At 37.7% G+C, this 22,292-nt stretch overlaps 1 long non-coding RNA gene across 1 annotated transcript; it reads right to left on the reverse strand.

Annotated features, from left to right (window-relative positions):
• Positions 1-13,642: 13,642 nt before the first annotated feature.
• LOC148155473 (uncharacterized) lies at positions 13,643-15,079 on the reverse strand. The gene is made up of 2 exons (XR_015765337.1): positions 14,581-15,079; positions 13,643-13,941 (listed from the first exon to the last, which is right to left on the reverse strand). It is a non-coding gene; the product is annotated as an uncharacterized LOC148155473 (long non-coding RNA).
• Positions 15,080-22,292: the final 7,213 nt, after the last annotated feature.

Consider the following 22,292-nt stretch of genomic DNA (forward strand, 5'->3'; position numbering starts at 1 on the left):
AAAAGTTCATGGTCAATCAAAACTAACTGCTAAACAAGCCCAAATCATCAGCCTACCTCCACCATGCTTTGTTTTGCTGATCTACTGTGTTTCCTTGTGATAGGCATGTAGTTTTGAGCTGATTGCAATGTCTCCAAACGTTGCAACATCTGACCTTATGGTGAATTTGCTGGAATGTGCACTCCACTGAAACTTGTCAGCTGTCCTGTTTGTAGCTACTCTGTTACAGAATGATCACCTTTGGGTTGTTTCAATCAATTAATCAATCAAGTCTATTTGTTTAACACAATTCAGCAGCAAGGCAGTTCAAAGTGCTTTACATCATAAAGACATAAAAATACAAAGTTGTAAAAATTCAAAATTAAAGTAAAAATTATAAATGAAAATATTGATGAGATATTCTTTCTTCTGGAACTCTTTCAGGGTCATAATTCTCTCCTGTTTCCCACTTTGCTAATTCATATCCCTGTTTCTTAGTCACCCATTCCTATTTAATTCCTTCTTATTTTCATTTTGTACCTAAAGATTATTTTGCACCTAATGCATTGAACAGGTTTATATTTTTAATGAGTTCCTTCCAATCAATACATTTAATGTGATTATTTAGAAGTATGTCTCTACCAGCCTTGCACATCTAGAGACAAAGATTGTTGCCCATTTTTTGCTACGTTTTTCAAGTTGAGTCAGATTAGATGGAGAGCATTCATTGGCTATACACTGTTATAAGCTATAAACTGTTTGCCAGTTTAGCGACTTCTCAAGGCAGTTGGATGTACTTGGTTTTACGTAGTGGTATTTGAGTAAAGAGAACTGAATACAAATGGTTTTCTTTATGGTGAGAAATGTTTGAAATCTTTCTTTTTTACTTTAAATTTCTAAATTACTTTGTCTTAAACTTGTTCATAAAAACAAAAATAAAACACATTGAAATTATCAGGTATAACAAAGTAAAAGTTTAAAGGGTTAGGGTAAGTAGGGTTGTGTCTACGCCTGTAATTGAATGACAAATCGCATTGGAGCCAAATTGTTGCATTAGGCTTGTTTGTCATGAAGCTTCTTTCATCAACAGATTTTCTGAGTTTTCTGGCGCAACACATCAAACAAACAGAAGAAAAGATTGCTGCTAGATTGGATCGGTTCTGTTGTCAGTAATAAACCTGCTCTTATCCTAAACCTCAATCACATCCCTGCTGCTCTTATCTCTCTGGCTTCATTCAATTTAGCACCAGCTCTAAGAAAAGAGACGACAGATGGTTGATTAGACTTTGAAAACACCACGACTACAAATGGATGCTTGATTAATGCTGGAAAATACAATTTTAAACCCTTTCTTATTCAGCCATCAACAAACTTTCTTAGTGTTTTGTCTCTTTAGCTTTGCAATGGAAGCTGCCACAGTAGATGACGATGAATATGCCCTTTGGCACAAAATGTTTATGGATGCCTGCATCATTCATGTTTAGAATAAATGAACATTTTTATGAGCAAATGTATTCCTATTTTAAGCAGAATAGTAGACCTCAGAGCTTGTCTGTACACAGTGAAACCTTCAATGTGGCCTAACTTTCTCTTTCCCTGGTGCTGTATAATTTCTTAGCCATGTAGGCAATAATAGGTTGCAGCGGCAATCTCAATTGAGCAAGTAATTTAAAGCTAAATAGTAAATCACTACGTTTTGTTTTTCAGTTCCATTTTAGTCCTGTGTAGGGCTGAAACGATTCCTCGAATGATTCGAGTACCTCGATTACTAAAATTCCTCGAGGAAAATTTACCTGCCTCGAAGCTTCGTTAATTTATGTTTTATTAGTTAGCGCACCGTGTTCCGGCCGGGACTTCATTTGCGTTGCGTGGAGCTCTCACTTCCGCCTCTGAGTTGTTGACAAAAGCTAAGTCTCAGCGGCATAAAGTCCAATCTTCAAGATTGGCCCGTGGGGATTTTATTGATTGATGATAATGCCCGACTTTTTATCGTTTTTGGGGAACCAATAAGCATCCTTAAAATGACTGGGGGAATGCCTGGAGTACGGCAGCATTTCTCCTCCGGGGCTGCTGGTTGAAAGCTAACGGCGGGAAGAGCGCTGAGGTGAGCGGATAGCCTGAACAGGGCGGGCGGCTGAGTAGCTGATGCTTACCGTGTAAATGTAGCTTTACCGACGAACCGCACAATAAATTTCATATCCCGGTCTGAAGAAACGGGTGGCGGAGCGCATCGTACATGGCTGGTAGATGAGTTTCTGAGTGTGACCAGTGAAGGTGTCGTAAATATCCCGTATTGCTTCCCCCCGTGTTCGTCCCCCGGTCTAACGGTTCGTCAGTCCGCTGGTCTATTTCCTCCCCTCCACCCCATGTTCGTTCATTCGCCCTCTCCTCCCACTCCAGGCGGCATTTCCCGTATTTTCAAACCCAAAGCGTGACAGGTTAGGTGGCAAGGTGAGTTTAATTAATCTATTAAACTCACTGAAGATGAATAATACATAAACTAAAAGCTGGATTGTAGACATTTTTTATAAGCATATTTGTGAGCCTGCCTCTTTGTTATTAAATTCAATATAATTTCAGATTTTTCTATAACTTTTCTTCTGGTTAACTTAGAAAGTGAGCTATTATTGTTACAGGTTAGTTTTCTAAACTACAAAAAAGCAACTGTTAGGGATGCTCAAATATGAAAAATTGGACTGATATTGATATCTGATAGTAACACCGGTATTATGCCAGATTTACCAATATTTCATTTTAGAATTTTTTTTTATCCGATTACTCGATTAATCGTAAGAATAATCGATAGATTACTCGATTACTAAAATATTCGTTTACAACAGCCCTAGTCCTGTGAATGGCTTTGGACATTGGCTGTTATTAGCGCTCATAATGTACAACTGAGATTGTGTAATTTAGGTTGATTCCAGCCCTTTGGATGGAGTGAAAGACTTGTCCATAATTGCTGTAACTCAGATTTATGTTAATATAGATCAATCTCAATAATTAGAATGTCATTGAAAAGCTAATTTGCAATTGAAAGTATTGACTTTTTCTTTTTTTATTACACTTAAGTGTTTCCAATCATTATTTGCAGACAGATAGGACTATTTGCAGATGTTTTGTTGGGTTATGTAGCAGGACAGGGATCCAAAGCATTCTAGCAAGTTCACCGCTGAATGGCTGCATAAACAAAAGCAAAATTATGTTTTTGAGTGACCTAGTTAAAGATGTCATGACCGTACGCAAGCTGTTCATGTTTCAATACGTTCCAGTGTGGTAGAATTAAAATAACTCTGTAAAGTGGAGTGAGCCAAAATTCTTCCACATTAATGTTAAAGACAGACAGCCACAGACAGTTTTTACCCAAACTGAGCAACAGTCTTAAAGTGTCAAAGTTTGACTAATATCTGATGAATTCAAGCTATTCAAACTGAACTCAGTGTGATAGAGGAAGACATTAGCATGTTCATTTCCTCACTGTGTGCCTGCAAGCATCATCAGAGATAAATATTCAGAAAAGGATCAGATTCCAATTATAGTGTTAAAATATATCACCTAACGTGAGAAAGTATTTGCTTCCACTCTCAGCTGAAATTCACTTTAAAAAAAAAGAGCTGCAACACATTGTGTGTGAGCGGAGGTCATGGTGGGAATGCTGATAAGAAACGACGGTCGCAGCAGGCAGCAGCAGATCTGCGTGTTGACAGAGTGCAAAAAGCAGTGGGAACACACTGATTATGTTTCCGCATGAGGTCAAGTTGTGTTTGACTAAAAGAAAACTTGTTTGTTCTTTACGCTCTGAGTCACTGGGATAGGACAGGTTTGTGTACACCATTTAGGCTCAAAAGGTTGTATAAACATATTGTGAGAGTTTCTCCTTCCTTGTGCATATTCTCTCTATTTTTCAATTTTCTGCATCACCTCTGACCCATACAATGTTGTATATTAGGTTTTCTCACTGGTTCTGGTAATTAAAAATGTCAGTACTTTTCTGCACTGTGTGAAAATGAACTGAAAGGGAAACTGTTGGCATTAAAGGACAGGGTGGTAAAGCTCATCTTTACTGTCATTTTTAAATTTTGTATTGTGATTATATTCTCTACAGATTTCAGAAAAAAAAGTCATGTTCTCATTTTGACTCTCAATATCTTGGATTTGGATGAAATTGTGTCCAATTCCAAATAATTATTTTTATTTATATCCTACATAAGAGAGTTGAGTTTAACACTAATTTATTGGAAACGTGAATAAAAAAAATGAGTAAAACTTATCAGCTAAAATAAAATTGCAAAAGGACAAAAATCCAAACTTAATATATTCTTTAGTTAGCACTCTATTCACACTTTGTTTGAAATATCAGAAATCAATGACAAAATGTGGTAACATGTCTAACTCATTATCAAAATATCAATTTTCCCACAAGACCCGTGTCTTGTGTGCAGTGAGGTCGGAATATCCGCGAGGCAGCGGAGTCTGAGATGAGAACACTCGCATAGCCTCAGGGTCCCTCTGCTGTCTCGGTGTGAAGCTCTGAGAGAGAATCTACATGTTAAGCTTTTCTCAGTGAAGGTTGGAGGATCAGTCTGCTCCGATCAGTTTAACAGGAGCATACAGAGCATCTGCGGTTCCCCTGGCTCCTTCAGTCTCTTCATGTGTCCGCTCTCCATCACATCGTAAATTAATGTCAGCCCTTAACCAACTTTGTCCTGTCAGGAGAGCTTTGTGCACTTGGCCGAGCACATTATGTTCCCAAAGTCACATCTAATCTCTGACTTTGATAACTGCCTGTTGGGCCAAACTGAAATGGATTTTCTTTCCCTTTTTATCTTTTGAGGCCCCTTGTGAACTTTTACATATTTTAGGGACTCGGTGTTTAGATGGAATTAGGCTCCATTGGTATCTGCTGTAAATACATGTTCTGTAATTACATTTGACAAGACCATGGTCAATGTAATCTACATTTTAAGTCATTATGGGAGTGAAAGTAATTTATATTTAGGATTTTAATTATTAATATGAACTGCTCTTTTTTGTAGTGTGATGTTTAAAGAACCTACAACTTTAATAATTTTTTTTAAACAATTCAGTGCACAAGTTGGAGTTTATTCTTGATATTCTTCAATATACATTTTAAAAGATTCAAACTCCTGTTAATTCTTCAAAAAGAGCTTTCCAGAACCTTAGTTAGTGTGATTTATCCATTCCACAATCATTTCTAATGTGAGTTTTGGAGAGTCCCCTGAGCACCCATGTATCTTCATGTTGTTCGATGAAAGGAGCTTAGGTAGGATGTTCAAGAACAACACAAGAACTACAATGACTCAAGCTGATAGTAAACTGGAAGTTACAGAAAAACCAAATTAAGTCAGTTTTGAATTAGTTGGATCTTCTGGAGACAAAGACTGAGCAATTTGCCCACAAAAAGAATGTTTGGAGGAGTCAAGATGGTTTTTCAACCTAAAGACACTAAGCATGGTGCTGATGGCGTCATGCTGAGGTGTTTTTCATTCCTAGAGGTCCAGGTGCTTTACACAGAATGGGTAGAATAATGAAGATGGAGGATTACATCTAAATATTTTAACTTTGTAACACAGTAATGCGTAAATGAATGTTCCTGAAAGACTTCGATCCCAGTCACACATGAAAACATTATAGATTTTACAATAGATAAAACAAGATACATTAAGTTTCTGAAAGGGCCCTAGTTACAACCACATTTAAAAAATGTATAGACTGCACTTAAATACCAGTTCCATTCCAGAAAACCAACCATTTTTAATAAGAAATGTGGTCAAGTATCCAGCAATAGACTTGGCAGAAAGCTGTTCCTGTGTCCTCAGAGTTATTCACATATTAGGCTGTCAGTAAACATTTGACCCAGTTAGAGAAAATTCACAATGTATTGAAACAAACTTGCATACTTGTTTATTCATACATTTGAAAACCTCATTTTGATCACTCTAATCATTTCTCTAAAACTTTTGTTAAATTGCTCAATCTTTGTCCTATCAAGCATAATAACGAGGATGTCCTGGAATTGGCTTGTTACCCAGAAAAAACGCTGGATTGATTCCAGCCAACTCTGGCTTTTTACTCCCACTTTGAGTAAAAATGATTCAGAAAGCATCGCGTGTTTTATCCCTTATCTTTCTTATCGGGTCGTAGCTAACGCTCTGAGGACGTTCATGTTACAAGATTTAAAAACTTGCTTGTTCCAAAATGTTGTTATAATTTAATCATATAAAACCTTTATTCAAATGCATTCAATTGTCTTACCAATGCCACCAATTCCTGCTTAACATAACATAATTTAACACGGAAATTCTAAAGACATATGCATTATGAATTCAATCAAACTAAGTAAGTCTATTTAAATCTGACATAATGTTCCTATTTGCAAATGATGACACTGCAGTAAGGCATGTTTAAAAATGTCATTATTCCTGCCCAACTAGAAGCATTTACTGCCTATGCAAAGTAAGGAAACATAAACAGATCAGCAGATGCTTCCTGTAATTGTTGCACTTATCCATCGACCTCCTATAATGCATATAAGAGAGGAGTGACTGGAAAACTGGCCATCAAAATGCTGCTGGAATCACTATCCAGGCTGATTGGTCCATTTCCTGCCCAGCTTACATTTAAATGAACACGAAAATCTCGATGCATCTGCTGCCGGCCACTGGAGGGAGACAAAGGCCAGCTCATGCAAATAAACACATCTAAGGCTTCATTAACTTCAGCAGATTTTCTTCATCATTTTTATTGCCTCCTTGATTTAAAATAGCTGAAAGGGTGGACTGAACATCCATTATTTAGTTATTTTAAAAATACATGTTTCTTTTTGTCTTTTTTCCCCCTCCTCCCAAGGCAAGCTTTTCCTATTTTGAGCCCCACAGATGACAGATTTCACCCTTGCCTGCCTTGAAAAGCACCAGTGCATCATTTCCAGAGGGAGAGACTTCACATTATTGGAGATGAAAGAAAATGCTGAAGAAGAGGTGGGAACAAGGAAGTGCCCCGAGCTTGACCATCATTGCTAAGCCGGCGTGAATAGCTCAAAAACATGATGTTCTTTTCTCATCGTTTGCACACTGAAGGTGAAAAACATCAAGATAACAGGAACAAGGCCAACTCAATCAACGTCACAGTGTGTTTTAATTTAGAGGTGACTATATTTTGCAGAGACAAAATGTCTGGATAGAGATGTGACAGTGGGAGGTTACATAAGTCCGTGTCTTATTAAACCCCAAGCAGAGGCTTTAAATTAAAACCAAATCTCATAGGATGTGGTATTTATAAACCTCTTCTGAAGGTGACTACAGAGTGCTTTGTGAAAACCTTTTAAGCTTTTGCACATTTTATCACTTTGCAACTCCAAATGTTAACACTCCCAACACAAATTAGTGCATAATTGTGATGTGGAAAGAGAAATATCTATATTTATCAGCAACTAAAAATCTTAAAAGTGTGGTGTGCTTTTATATATTTATTTTTATATTTTTGACCAAAATAACTAAAGGAGTCTTACTGCAAATTATCAACTATATTTTCATTTTAACTTTGACCTTGCCATTTAAAAAACAATGTAAGCCATGTTGGCTCAAGTTTACTGAACATTGAATCAAGTCTCAAGTCTTTTGCTAACTTGAGACGGGGGCCATTGTGCCATATGCTTTTCTATTTTATATGATTAAATGAACAGCTCTCTGTGAGAAGTTTAAAGCCTTTGATGTTCTATAATGTTCTCCAACAATCCTCTGAGGTTTTCACTGAATAGCTGGACTTGTACTGTAATATAGAAATATACACAGGTGGACTCTTTCTGGTTGACTTCTGAAAAAAAATTGTCAGTGGATTTTATTTAGGTGAATCACATTAAAGCTACACCACACTCTTTATTTTTTATTTAAAAATAATGTATTGTGCATGTTTTTAATTCTACATTAATATACTCTGTTATATTAGTTTATCACATGTAATCTCTGCAAAATATTTTTAAAAAATGTGGAAAAAGTTCAAAAATTCCATATTTGTCATTTCTGTCATATAATAATGCAACAGCTTTTGTGATTAATGACTAGTTTCTCCCACAGTGAAACTAGTCACTGTTTCACTGTTTGAATCCAGTTTTTAAAATGCTGTGATTGACAGCATCTGTGAGTCTGTGCATGACTTTCCATTGATTTGTATAACTTTGCAATTTATCTTTATGGGAGTTTGATATATTTTTTACACATGTAGAGATTGATGAAATATATCCCACCGTAGGCCAATTATATATCCCACCATAGGAATTTAGAGACCACAAAGTGTTTTGCTGTTCCCATCCTAGATCAATAGGGGGCAGTATGATCTCATAGGAGCAGAGTCATTTTTCAGTGAGCAAAGCCTCTAAGTACAAAGGCAGGAAAATATTATATAATGAAATTATCCTGGGAGCAGAGCAGCAGTCGCTGAAAAATTTCTGGAAACTCAATAACTTTTATTGTCAGAGTTAGAGTTCCAACCTGATTCTTGTGTCGTCTTCCGCCTTTCAAGCTCATATTAGAGCCATCCTGATGCTGTGAAAACCTTTTCATTTTATTACTGTTTAGTTTTGTGTTTGCCGTCTTTCTCCTGCTATTTGACTCAGTAATCAGACTTGCATTTTTATCCTCTCCCTTCCTGAGCATGTGTGCCGCTCAATTTGAAAGCAGAATCGATAATTTACTGTGTCGAAACAGTTTATTAATCTAATCACATATATCCAATGTCACAGTCTCTTCTTTTTTCACAGCTCAAGTGGAAATGGATTTGTTCTCAGTTCCCTTTCTGATTGTCTAAGCCCCCGGTGGAGCCTTTTTTTTAAAATACCTGTTAACTTTGAAATTAAATTCTAATCATCAGTCTCATGCATAAACTGGAATAAGCAAATTTCCATTTAAATCACTTTTCTCTTGTATAGCACCTCTGGTGGAGAATTGTATTTAAGACTAATCGGTACTGAGTGTGGGTTTACTTCAGGCATTAAACAAATTAAAATTTATGCTATAAGATTGCTTTGCTGGAACCACCCACTGTATAATAATCATTACTGCACAGCTAATCTTCCACTGCTGTACATATTATACCAGGAGTACCTGCAAGGCTCAGATTGAAAGGGGAAATTATGCATTTGTGGGAACAATTAGCAGTTTTATAATCCACACAGGACAATGCAACTGCGATCAAAATGAACACAACATATAAAATCCAGCATGCTTGCTTTATTTTGCAAGCTCCCCTTTCGGAGAGCAGCTCTGTTACCACGCTGAAATATCAAAGTGTCTTCTGATCTAATTTAACCTGGGTGAAGGAGGAGATGCAGCTGCTGATTTTTCAAACTGCACACCCAACTCCTCCAACTGTTTCTCGTCAGCTTGCTTTTCTCTAATTATGTTATATAAGAAGCGAACTGCAGTCCTTTGGAAGTCTGGGAATCTAAGACGCTGCTCTTTTTGAGGTGGGATTGCAGAAGTTTCGGCTAAGTGAGTAGAAACTTCCTGAGTTGCACTGATCAATGGGTCAGATCACCAATTTGCCTCTGACAGTACAAATTATATTTTGTGAAGGTATTTATTCTAAAAAGTAAATCATCCTTTTTACTTCTAGTGTTGGCTAAAATGTATCGACTTGCTCATCAGAGTTATATCTTCATTTCATCGGTATGAATTTGCAGGCAAAACCTTAATATAGATGAGAAGTGTATCAAAATAAAAATGACAGCTAGAGTTATTTGTGAGACTAGTTTGTCACATTTTACGACATTACAACCACAAACTTGAATGTATTTTATACAACAGAGAACAAATTGTTGACTTAAAGGAGGTAAATACAACTGAACCTGGAATCTGGACTGACATCAGAAGAAAAGTACATGCAAAAGAGCTTGAGAACTATTACGAACTTTTATTAAAACCATTCAGAATTGAACAAAAGTTAAATAAAATGATGACACACCATGGAGTGGCTAACTTTTGTTAAACTGGAATAAGGAGAAACGCTGCCTGAAAAAAACAAAAAACTGAGCCCCCTACTGGATAGTTGATGCATGTCTTTAAATTACTTAATCTCATGCTACACAGTGCAAGAGCTCTTTTTGCGTTGAAGACTGGAGTGACAAAAGCGGCGGCAGACTTGTACGTGTTATTTTATTTATTCAGCTAAGAAATATTTTACAACTTGGACTCTCATAGGCTGTATTTAAGTACAGTTTTCAAAGAGGAACTTATTCCTTTTGGGAGGACCAGGGTTGTCTTCATGCTGCAAACATTCTAGGAAGTTTGAATTCATTTTGATTGTTATGGTAAATTTAAACCAAAACTACTTAGGAAACTGGACATTTTTAAAAAGAAAATGTATATTCTAGTCACTTCTAGTTCCCTTTAAAGAATCTCAGAGTTCCCATTTGGCATCAAACGCTGCAGTGGCTAACTGCTGCCTGTCTCTGAAACAACAACAACAAAACTAATTCAGAGCAGTTAAACATAATTACTGATTGCTTCACAGGAGCTATTGTCTAAAACACACAAACATCCACAATTCTTTGCAGAGATTATGGCTCAGAAGATTTCATCTGAGATTCCTGCCAAAAACTTTCTGAGTATTTCTGAGACAGATTTAATTAACTGCTTCATTTTTTAGCCACATTCTAAACTGTCATTGGCTGGAGTCTCCACTATCTCTGCCTATTTGCTCCAGCCAAGAACGCACTCCCCACGTACAACACAGAAAAAGAAAAAAACAAGTGAAATACAGATACGACAATGAGGATCAGAAATACCAACATTCATTCCTACTATGTTATGAGACATGATTGAGAAAGATTATTTTGATACAGGTTTTATAATTGCCAGCAGAGAGAAAGAAAATAGTTTTATTGTTGGTTTTGTCCCATCATTATCCCTTTAATCTTACTGTGACCTGAAAAAGTCATCATTTCCACCCGGAGGAGGTTTGCCCTCCAGGTTGAGAACAATAAATCACTAAAATGTTGAAAAGAGTTTTCAATTCTTCTATGAAAACACTGTCCGAATATCCTCCCCTGCAGTACAGATGGAACAGCACGTAAAAGCCCTGCTGCTGGAATCTAAAAACGATCAAAAACCCAGTGGCGATGTCTCTTCTCATTGGAGAATGTCTGGTGGGGATATGCATCAGAGAAAGTGACTGTTGTGTAGGTGCAGGAGGAGGTGCACAGCATACAAACCTATCAATGGAGCAAAAAACCCACCTGAAATACAAAACAAATTCAGAAAAGTTTGGCTTTTTATCTTAAAGGTGATAAACTAAAAGAGACATGCGAGTTACTGGTTTGTTTATTTTCTAATTAGAAATTTTTGGTTGCCACCATCATTTCCCATCTCTGAGGAAAGGAAAGCACCAGTCCTCATCACATCAACCTGTCTAGAAAATGCTCATTAAAAAGTGGCACACACACATAAGCACACACATCTCTGCCACCATCTGAGGGGAAGAAGAGGAAGAAGAAGAAGAAGAAGAAAAGTTACGTCTGCAGAGGACAGTGATGAAAAGATCCAGCCAGCTGGATCTCTGAAATGTTAGCATGCTGAGCAAACAGAGCAGCAGCAGAATTGCTCACCTTCTGAATGAAGCTGCTCTGTTTGGGTTGGACCCAGCCTGCAGCAGGATGCCTGTTGCACTGCCGGACCCAGAACCGGGCCTGGTCATCCAGTCTGCAGAACCAGGCCTGCAGAACAAGAAGCAGGCAATGGTAAAGCTAAAGAGTTAAAAATGAACAGGAATAATTTGGATAATTACCTTCAAAATTGACTGCTTGTACTTATTTTTTTCTCACTATTGGTTACACATTGAAATTTGTCATGACTGTTATTATGAATGTTTTTTTTATCTCTTCCATCAGCCTGCTGGGGGACTACAGATGACAACCTCTTTGGCTATATCTGGTACACTTACATGATGTATTCATGTTGATTACATTGTCCCCTTCACGGCTGTTGTAAACATCATTTTAGCAATCAAGTAATCTACCAGTTATTCTGACGACTAATCGAGTAATCAAATAAAAATTTGATAATGTAAAATATTGGTAACAGTATAAATATCAAATCAACAAAGGCCCACATTTTGATATCTGCGCACCACTATCTTACTTTCTTGTAACTTAGAAAATGGACCTGTAACAATAATAGAACACTTTTAAAGTAAACCTGAACAAAAGTTATACAAAAATTCGAAATGTACATAAAGCCATCATATTTTATTAAGTTAATATAATCAATAAGGTCAAGGCTGAGGTGGCTGTTGATATGGATGGAAAGCCAGATTGTGTTTGACTCATTAGTTTATATAAACCTGTTTTTAATCTTGTTGCATGCGTAGCGTAGCCGACACAGAAAGCGAGAAAAAAATGTGCCTGCCTTATTTCCCTTTGCTGTGGCGCACTGCACTAAATCAATTCTACTGCGGCAGCGGGGCGATGCATGGCATGTCTTTCCAGAGTCCACAGCATCGTCCTGCCCAGCATCTGTTCGCCCTGCTGCCATTTTATTGCAAATCAAACTGTCTTCTTATGTGTTTTGACTGTTTGTTTATAAAATTATTTAAAAAAAGCTGCACTACTACCGTCCCAGATAGCACAGAATCATTGAAACAACATTGAATCAATGTCAGCCAGAAACATTGAATCAACGTTGAACGCTGACATTGAAACAACATCGAAAGTGGTCGGTGACTTGTATGTTGAATCAACGTTAGGGTTTCAACCATTACTGACATTATATCAATGTTGATTCAACCATCATCTGTATGTCAACTTACATGCCTATTTGTGTTGATATTACATTGAATCAGTTAGGAATCCACGTTGATTCAACCATTATCTGAACGTGGATCTGCATGCAGATTTGTGTTGATTCTACATTGAATCAATGTTGATTGAACACTCATTTGACTGTGGATCTGCATGCATATTTGTGTTGATTCTACATTGAATCAGTTAGGAATCAATGTTGATTCAACCTTCATCTGAACGTGGATCTGCATGCATATTTGTGTTGATTCTACATTGAATCAATGTTGATTCAACCATCATCTGAACGTGGATCTGCATGCATATCTGTGTTGATTCTACATTGAATCAGTTAGGAATCAATGGTGATTCAACCTTCATCTGAACATGGATCTGCATGCATATCTGTGTTGATTCTACATTGAATCAGTTAGGAATCAACGTTCAACCACCATCTGAACGTGGATCTGCATGCATATCTGTGTTGATTCTACATTGAATCAGTTAGGAATCAATGGTGATTCAACCTTCATCTGAACGTGGATCTGCATGTATATTTTGTGTTGATTCTACATTGAATCAGTTAGGAATCAACGTTCATTCAACCATCATCTGAACGTGGATCTGCATGCAGATTTGTGTTGATTCTACATTGAATCAATGTTGATTCAACATTCATTTGACTGTGGATCTACATGCAGATTTGGGTTGTTTTTATATTGAATGAAAGCTAAGGATTTATGTACATTTTAGGTCTGATAGGTCTACATCATAACATGCCACTAAAAGTTTCTTCACTGGTGTTAAACACTATATTATTGGCAGATGATGGGTAAACTGTGTACAAAAGTTTAAAAATGACAACATGGGTTTGATTTAACATTTTATTTAAGAAAAGAGGGACAGATCTTTAAACATATTTGATTCCTTTTTGACTGTCAAAACAACAGTCTGTTGTCCACAGAAGAACAGAGTCCATGAAGTTAAGCTTTGTACTGTATGAAGTAGGGAAACAGTACAAGTTGTGGTAACCCCAGTTTGACTCTGGTTGGCGTCACTGTGATTCCTTGGGATGTCTTCCTCTCATTCTGGCGCATAATGAAGCCACTTCTTGACAGTTTTGCTGCAGTCCTCAAGAGTCAGCTTTCGGTCAAACTGCAGAGCAACAGCTGAAAAAAATAAAAGTGAGGAAGGTGCCGGTTAGAAATATGATAAACATTTGAAAAGTTCTGAAACACAATGAAAGATTAAACAGTGTACTGGTTACAGGTCTGAGAACAAATACAAACCATATAGTTCCCCATGTACACTCACTGTTAAATTAATATCTTAATCTTTCATTAATATTTATCTTAATGTTTACATATACAACTGCATTTACCCATCAAGCTGCAGTATAGTGTAGGATTTATGATATTGATATTAAATCAATATTTAAAATAAAGGGCTGTTTGTCAGAAAACCTAAGGATAAAACTCAGGGAGGATCAGGTTTATTTAACACACCAGAGACAAATAAATAGAACAAAAGGTGATTTATAGTGTAGTTGGAAAAACTATAATTTATACAGAATAAACTTCCATCAAACAGCTGGTTCAATCTTCCATCAACTACAAATATTTCCAAATAAGTTGATTAAATTCCTTAAAAAGTGTCTATATGCTAATAAAGATCCCACACAAGTAACAATAGTCCAGTTCAATTTAACCAGTTACCAATCCAAGGATCAACAGACTGAATCAGTCATTAGCAGGTTTAGTTCAGTGTTTCACCTGCCTTACATGTTAAGTGTTTCCCTTCTGCCTCACCTGGATTGAATCTGTGGATGATTAACAACCTTCTGCACTTCTTGATGGCTGCAGAAGGTCATGTAATCATCCAACTCAGCTGTTCTGATACAGAGGCTCATTTAAGCACGACCCTAAGCATATCATAATAAAAAGTTAAAAACAAGTGATTACTATCACAACAATTTAAAGCCCACCTGGACCAGCCAGCCTTACACTTCCTTGTCCACCACATGTTCTCCCAGACCAAACAATAGGCCCCGCCCTATTTTAAAAACTCAAATCCCACAAAATCTCGCAGGATTTCATACTTAGGCCTGGAGTGGTGGGTAAGATGAAAATAATACAAAAGGAGACATGACCTCAATTATTAAAAATATCCGTTTTGCCCCAAAATAACCAGGATTACTATGGGCACAAAACAATGCCCTTATTTTTCAATAAACACATTTAAGATCAAAGTAATATTGAAAAACTTACCATAAAAGTGCTCAGCGGAGAATTCAATTCAGAAGCCGGTAGCAAACAAGCCAGCAGCAAAGTGGCTTTTTGGTTGGGACAAACCACAAGTGTAAAATTGGGGAGGTGGACTGTACAACTCCTAGTACAGACTTGTAGATGTTTTTGTGTCAACACATTATGCACAGTCAGTAATAATATTTACAGACAAGTAAGAAAATGTACAGAAAGGAATCACAACCTCAACATGTTCTCAACATGTAGTGCTTAATTTGAAACATGATTAACCCCCACCTAGTAATAAAGTGTTCTGACCCAGAGCTCAAGGAGGGGGAGGGAAGAAGGGATGAGAGAGGGTAAAAAGGAGAAGGTTGGGAGGAGCGGCTGGGTGGGGGAGGCTTGGGAGGGAGTAGGGGGAGATGAGGAGGTGATGAGGGATGCAACAAACTGCCCAGATTGCACACAACGGTAAATCAACATTGAATTATAGTCAGAAGGGTTGATTTTTGGTTGAGGTCAACAACTGACGGTTGATCAACCATCAAACAACCATCCACCTCCAGCCAAGTAACCAATGTTGAAACTGTGTCATTGAATCAATGTTGTTTTGTGGTTGAAATCTAATGAATGAAATGCTAATGTCTGATCAACGACTGATCAATGTTGAATCAATGTTGAATCAATGTCAGCTCTTTTGCCACACCCCTTCCCCTCCTCTCCTCCTCATCAGAGCTCTGGGTCAGAGCATTTTATTACTGAGTGGGGGGTATTACATTCTAAATTAACCTCTGTAAAGGATAGTGGGTGAAGATTCATTTCTGTACATTTTCTTTCTTTTTCATAAAAAAGTCCTACTGACCATTTGTGTGTGATATATTGACACAAAAACATCTACAACTTACTACAAGGAGTGGAGCAGTCCACCCCCACCATTTACATGAGTGGGATGTCCCAAACACACAGCCACTTCGCTGTTGGCTTGTTGGCAAAAGATGTTAATTCAATGTTGAATTTCCATCATGTGCAATCTGGGCAGGTTCAGAGCTATGGGGGGGGTGGGGCTGGGGGTGCAGTTTCAGGTCGCTTAAATGTCTGATTATAGACTGAGAAAGTCTACCGCCTGTTGAGAAAGGTTTATTTAATGTTAAAGTTACTTTCCCTCAATGGAATATATACTAGTCAGTCCCAGTGACCGTTTCACTCACGGTTTAGCCGATGTGTTTCCTGGGTAAAGATCAAACAAAAAACGCAGACCAACCTCCCCGCCCCTCGCTCAACAGTTTCTGGTAGCGCAGGCGATAAACGTCAGGGGCCTGGTGATTCGTTAGGGGTCCGGTAATTAGCCCCGCCCCCTGGCCCAACGCTGACTTGTTCCGCTAGTGAATCTGGGTACAGAACGGAATCACAACTGTTGTCAACACATAGTGCTTAAGTTAAAACGTGATTAACCCTCACCTAAAAGGGGTTGTGCTGTGGTGGCGCAGGGGTTAAGCACAAACCACAATCAAGGCCTCAGTCCTCAACACAGCTGTCGCAGGTTCAATTCCTGACCTTGGCAACCTTTGCTGCATTACCCACCTTCCTGTCAATTAACTATCAAATAAAGGCCACTAGCCAAAACAATCTTTTAAAATGTGAAAAATGAAAAACCCTCACTTAAAATTAAAGTTGTTTCACCCGATTGAGGGGTAGATGGGCCCAGGTGGGGGGAAAGAGGTGTGTGTGTGTTTTTGGCGGGTGGAGGGAAGGGGGTTGGGCGTTTGAATGGCAGGCGGTGGTGAGGGGTGCAAAAAACACCTTACATTGATTGAACACTTTGATTACTAGTTTTTCCACAAACCTTATCCTCAAGGCAAACTGACCTGCATGCTTTCAGTTCAGCAAAACCTTGTTAATCAAATGTTAATTAAAATCATGTGTGCTGAATTAGGGAAATGCCTAAAACTTGCAGGGCAGTGTGCCTGGTGCCAGTGCTGAAAAACACTGGATTCGATGTGGCATTTCAATCAATGAATGTTAATTGGCTAGAATTGAATGGTTGTTTGATGGTTGATCCAGCTTCTGTCGTTGACCTGAACCATACATGCAGCCTTTGTGATCATAATTCAACATTAAATTAACATCGTGTGCTATCTGGGTAGTTCTTCCCCAAACCTTGACATCAATCAAACTGACCTGCGTTTTTTCAGTTCAGCAAAACCCCGTTAATCAGACGTCAATTAATATCATGTGTGTTGAATTAAGGAAATGCCTAAAACTTGTAGGGGCTGGAGGACCAGTGGTGAAACACACTGGATTCGACGTTGGCATTTCATTTATTTGATGTCAACCACAAAACAACATTGATTCAATGTCACAGTTTCAACATTAGTTAATTGGCTAGAATTGAATGGTTGTTTTATAGTTGATCCACCATCAGTTGTCGACCTCAACCAAACATGCAACCTTTGTGATGATAATTCAACATTGAATTAACATATTTTCCAACAAGCCAACAGCGAAGCAGCTGTGTGTTTGGGACATCCCACTCATGTAAACGGTGGGGGTGGACCGCTCCGCTCCTTTTAGTAAGTTGTAGATGTTTTTGTGTCAATATATCACACACACACAGTCAGTGAGAATTGTTATGAACAAGTAAAAAAATGTGCAGAAAGGAATCACCACCGACTATCCTCTGCAGTGGTTAATTTAAATGTGATAACCCCCGCTCAGTAATAAAATACTCTGACCCAGAGCGCTGATGAGGAGGAGAGGAGGGGAAGGGGTGCGGCAATACAGCTGACATTGATTCAATATTGATCAGATGTTGATCAGACATCAGCATTTCAGTCATTAGATTTCAACGACAAAACAACATTGATTCAATGACACAGTTTCAACACTGGTTACTTGGCTAGAGGTGGATGGTTGTTTGATGGTTGATCCACCGTCATTTGTCGTCTTCAACCAAAAATCAACCATTAATCAGACTTCGGCATTTCAGACATCAGATTCCAACCACAAAACAACGTTGATCCAATGTCACAGTTTCAACGGTTTGATTGGATGGTTGTTTGATGGTTGATCCACCGTCATTTGTCGACTTCAACCAAAAATCAACGATTCTAACTATTTTTCAACGTTGATTTAACATCATGTGCTATCTGGGGTGTTTCCCCGATAGTAAGACACCCCCGATTGTAAGACGTATCGGGGGTTTTAGGGGGGTCGGCTAATATAAGCCGTACCCCGAAAGTAAGACACATGTCTTACTTTCGGGGAAACACCTCTCATCTAGCTGCGCGCCGCCTCCTGCCCACGTCCGCACCGTCCCCCTCTCCATACGTCGCCGCGTCTGCCACCTCCATCTGATCTTAATGAGCGCCGCCTCCTGCCCACGCCTACCACTGTTTTGTGGTGAATACAATACTGTTCAGGTTGTTAATAAATGTTAATTTTATGGTTAAAACAAAAACTTCGACCATTTTTTTCCAATATAAGACATACCCCGAAAGTAAGACATAGTGGGGCTTTTGGGGATAAAAAGAAAGTAAGACACTGTCTTACTTTCGGGGAAACACGGTAATTTCATTGAATTGCTTACTGTACAATGACAATAAATATATCTAAATTGAAAAAAAGTATTTTGCCCTCCAGCATGTTGTGCGTCAACAATAACATGCAACGTGTCTATATGGAAAAAAAACATGTTAAAGATAATTTATAAATAGCACGTGCTTATAATATGCTTACGCCAAATCTGGATTACATAAGTAACTCCCGTACAATGGTGCGCATGTGAATGTGTACATAAATCGGCAGGTGTAGAACATACCTGAGATGTCAGTGAGTGTGCACTTCAAATCCGTCTATATGGATCTATGTATGTTTCTGATCCAGGCATCGCGTCACTTGTGGTCATGAGTTAAAATCTTTAAATAGCGGCTCGCGTTTAATAATCTGCACAGCCTGGAATCTTCAGCACATGCGCATTCGAGCTAATGATATAGGTCGCACTTCCGGTTTAAGACACGTAGCACGCTGGAAACACGCCGGTAGCTGCTGGGTAGGCAACTGACGATGATTACCACTTCCAGGAGTAGAGAGGCAGACGAAAAAAAAAAAAAAGAAAATAAGAAGAAGCAGTCATCTATCTGAGATCCAAAGTCGAGTGACGTAGCTTCACCGAACTTGACCGAATGCCGCCGATGCAGCTCGAACTAAGCTAGCTAACGCTATCGGTGAAGGAAATTCCTCTCCTCCAGTGCCAGCCGCTAATGGTAAGCAAGAACCTGATCCAGTTCTCCAGCCATTTCAGGACCCAAGATATTTCAGGACCCAAGATGCGAGCCACCAGGCAATTTATCATGAATCATTTTTCCAGGCCAACCAATCAGGATCAAACTGCTAGATTTTTCCAAAGAGTTATTGATTTCTATTTAAGAGGCAGACGTAGGAGGCCCACGGGAGAGCAAAACGGGGGATCCAGGAGAGTCAGACAGGTTTTAGTTTTTTTAGCATTAGTGTTGCTGTAATTTTTGTGATGATTAGTTTCCTAAAATTCAGTTCTCAGGCAGTAAGGCAGGAGAGTAAGGCTCAGAAAGATGGAAATAGTTGTATTCTATTGTAGACTTAAGATATATTTAAAAAGGCCATAAATTATTATGTGGCATTGTTTACTTTTTGTCATGTAAACCGCAATAGAAATCAAATAAAATTTGGGGATAAAATTTTTTTTCAGGCCACGTTTACAAGTGAGCATGTGAGTATAGCAAAATAAAGTACATGACGTCTGTTGAAATTATTCATTTGAACTATCAACTGGAAAAGATGTTTTCCAGCTTTTAAGTGGAAAACGGAGAAATATGTCTGAAATTCCTGCCATGGCTTTGTCTAAAAATGTGTTTGTTGCATGAAAAAAAATGAAATAGTTACACAAACATTATTTCCCACAGCTACAAGTGAAACTAGAGGAAATTGTGGTAAATTATTATTGTGTAAACCCGAGAGATGGGGATAAATGAGCAAAAACCCTGAAAGGCAACTGAAGTTGGACACTGACTGGGCAGTGCAATTTCTGTCAGTCGACCTTGATGTGAAAATGTCTATTATGAGCCTCCATCTGGTGCAAAAATCTATTGGTGGTCCTGGAGCAAGTTTATCTAAAGAGTGCAGAAGACAAAAAATGGCTCTTCTTTCAGCAGGTGGCGAATGCTTCTGTTAGTGCAAGATAATGCTGGATTTTCCAGGCCAACAAAAAAACCTATAATTATAATGGTTTTTAAAAAAACCCACATTGTCCTCTGTTGCTTTCTGATTGTCTAAATATTTCCCTATTTTGTGTATGGCATCTGTAAACACATATGTGAGAGAATTGAAGTCAAATCTTTGGATTAGAAAATTATTTTAATAATATAAATGAGCATAATGAGTAATATCATGTAAACATTCCTGCACATAGTATGAAGGGACAGCGCTGGCCACCCTGCGTTCCTCTGGTAGATTGTGATTCCTGCTTATGTGATTTCTGCGCCTCGTTTTTCTCAGCTGCGTTGCTTCAGGACATACATGTTGGGATTCTTCTCAAGTCCCATTTTATCAATCTCTTTTAAATGACTTGCTTCCAGCAGTGACAACATAAACACTACTGTGTGAAAATAAAGGTGGGAAGCATTTATCATCTATAATATGCTTAATGGCCTCTTAACCTGTAACTGTATGTGCATTTGCAGTATCCAAAATAAAGAAGATGTATAAACATCTTCTAAACCAGTGGCCAATAAAACTACATTTAAAAATAAGCTCTTATGACTTTACGATTAACAACCAAATAAATTGGATCTATAAACTTATTTTATGCACACACTCTAACTGATGATCTTTTAAAGTGTTTTTATTATCAATGCATTAAATTGTTATAGTTTATAAGCATCCTTTAAGAGTCTCATCATCACCTCTGTATAATCAGCGAACATGGATTTCCAGCTCATACACCAGCTGAGCCCTTTATAATGATGCACTACACATCAACAGAACAATAGCTAGTTGATTTTTCACTGGGATATTTCATACCTGCATTGTGTGATGTCCAAATTACAAGGAACCATAAAGCATAACTTTATCACAAGCATTTAAATAGTTATTATATAATCATACAATATAATAATATGTTATGTTCTGTCCTTCCCTTATAGTCAGCCAGAACATTTTGATGACTGACGACACTTTGTCTTGAATCAATTCTTTATTCCTTTCTGGTTCTGTTTGTCGTTATTTTAAAACGGCATCCATTTCCCCTCTGTGGAAAAGTTCTTCTCTCAGATAGTTTTGAGCCAAACTTCCCTTTCTTCTCTTCAATGTTTTATTAAAGATTGTTGCTGATCAGTTTATTGCATTGCCTTTTCTGGTACAATGTTTACACTACTTTATATATTTATTAGTGTGTTTGTTATTTGTCTGCCATTTTCTTTCAGGACAATCTGGGGAGTACCTCAGTAGTCCATCATTGGAACAACTCTATTTTCTTTCAGCATTTTAACAAAGCTGACAAAATGATACAAACACTGATCAGTCTTGTCATAATAACGAAAGTGTATATTTCTTTTTCATAAAGTTACTATAAGTTCTGTTGAAAACATATTGTCAAACAAAAGTAAACAAGCTGGGCTTAATATTCTGAATGTAAAGTTGTTAAAAACTGTAGAAAATATACTTATTACATCCTATTTGTCATGTGTTTAATTTGAGTTTGGAGAATGGAGAATTCCCAGCAGCATGAGAAATCGCAAAGATAATACCGTTCCCAAAGATCACAAGTATTCCTTCTCCTGCTCCAAATACTCATCTAAATAGTCGTTTACCTGCAATAAGTAAAATCATGGAAACAGCGGTGTATTGAGATGTATTAAGAAATACAAAGTTATTTTTTTGAAAATAATTTTAAGATTATCATTATGCCATCAAGACCAGGTTGCATTACTGAAACTGCTTTGATTCAGATAACTTATGATTGCCACAGAGAAATTGATAACTGATTATTGTGTATTATCAGATTTCTCTACTGCCTTTGATATAATAAACTACATTTTAATTGAGGAAATACATACTATACATGCAGTCATCGGGTAGAGAACTATTTAATAAATTGGAAACGGACAGTGTTCTCTTAGGGTACCTTCTTGTAAATAAAATCTGTTTCTTGCAGAGTTTCTTAAGGTCAGGTCCATTACTGTTTCAATGTTTCAAGTTATTTTTTACTTTGATTAAAAAAATTCAACAGCTGTTGTTTATGCAGA

Source organism: Poecilia mexicana, unplaced genomic scaffold (genome assembly GCF_051168715.1).
Source record: "Poecilia mexicana isolate PSO_F unplaced genomic scaffold, ASM5116871v1 scaffold_14, whole genome shotgun sequence".
In the NCBI taxonomy this organism is placed as follows: Eukaryota; Metazoa; Chordata; class Actinopteri; order Cyprinodontiformes; family Poeciliidae; genus Poecilia; species Poecilia mexicana.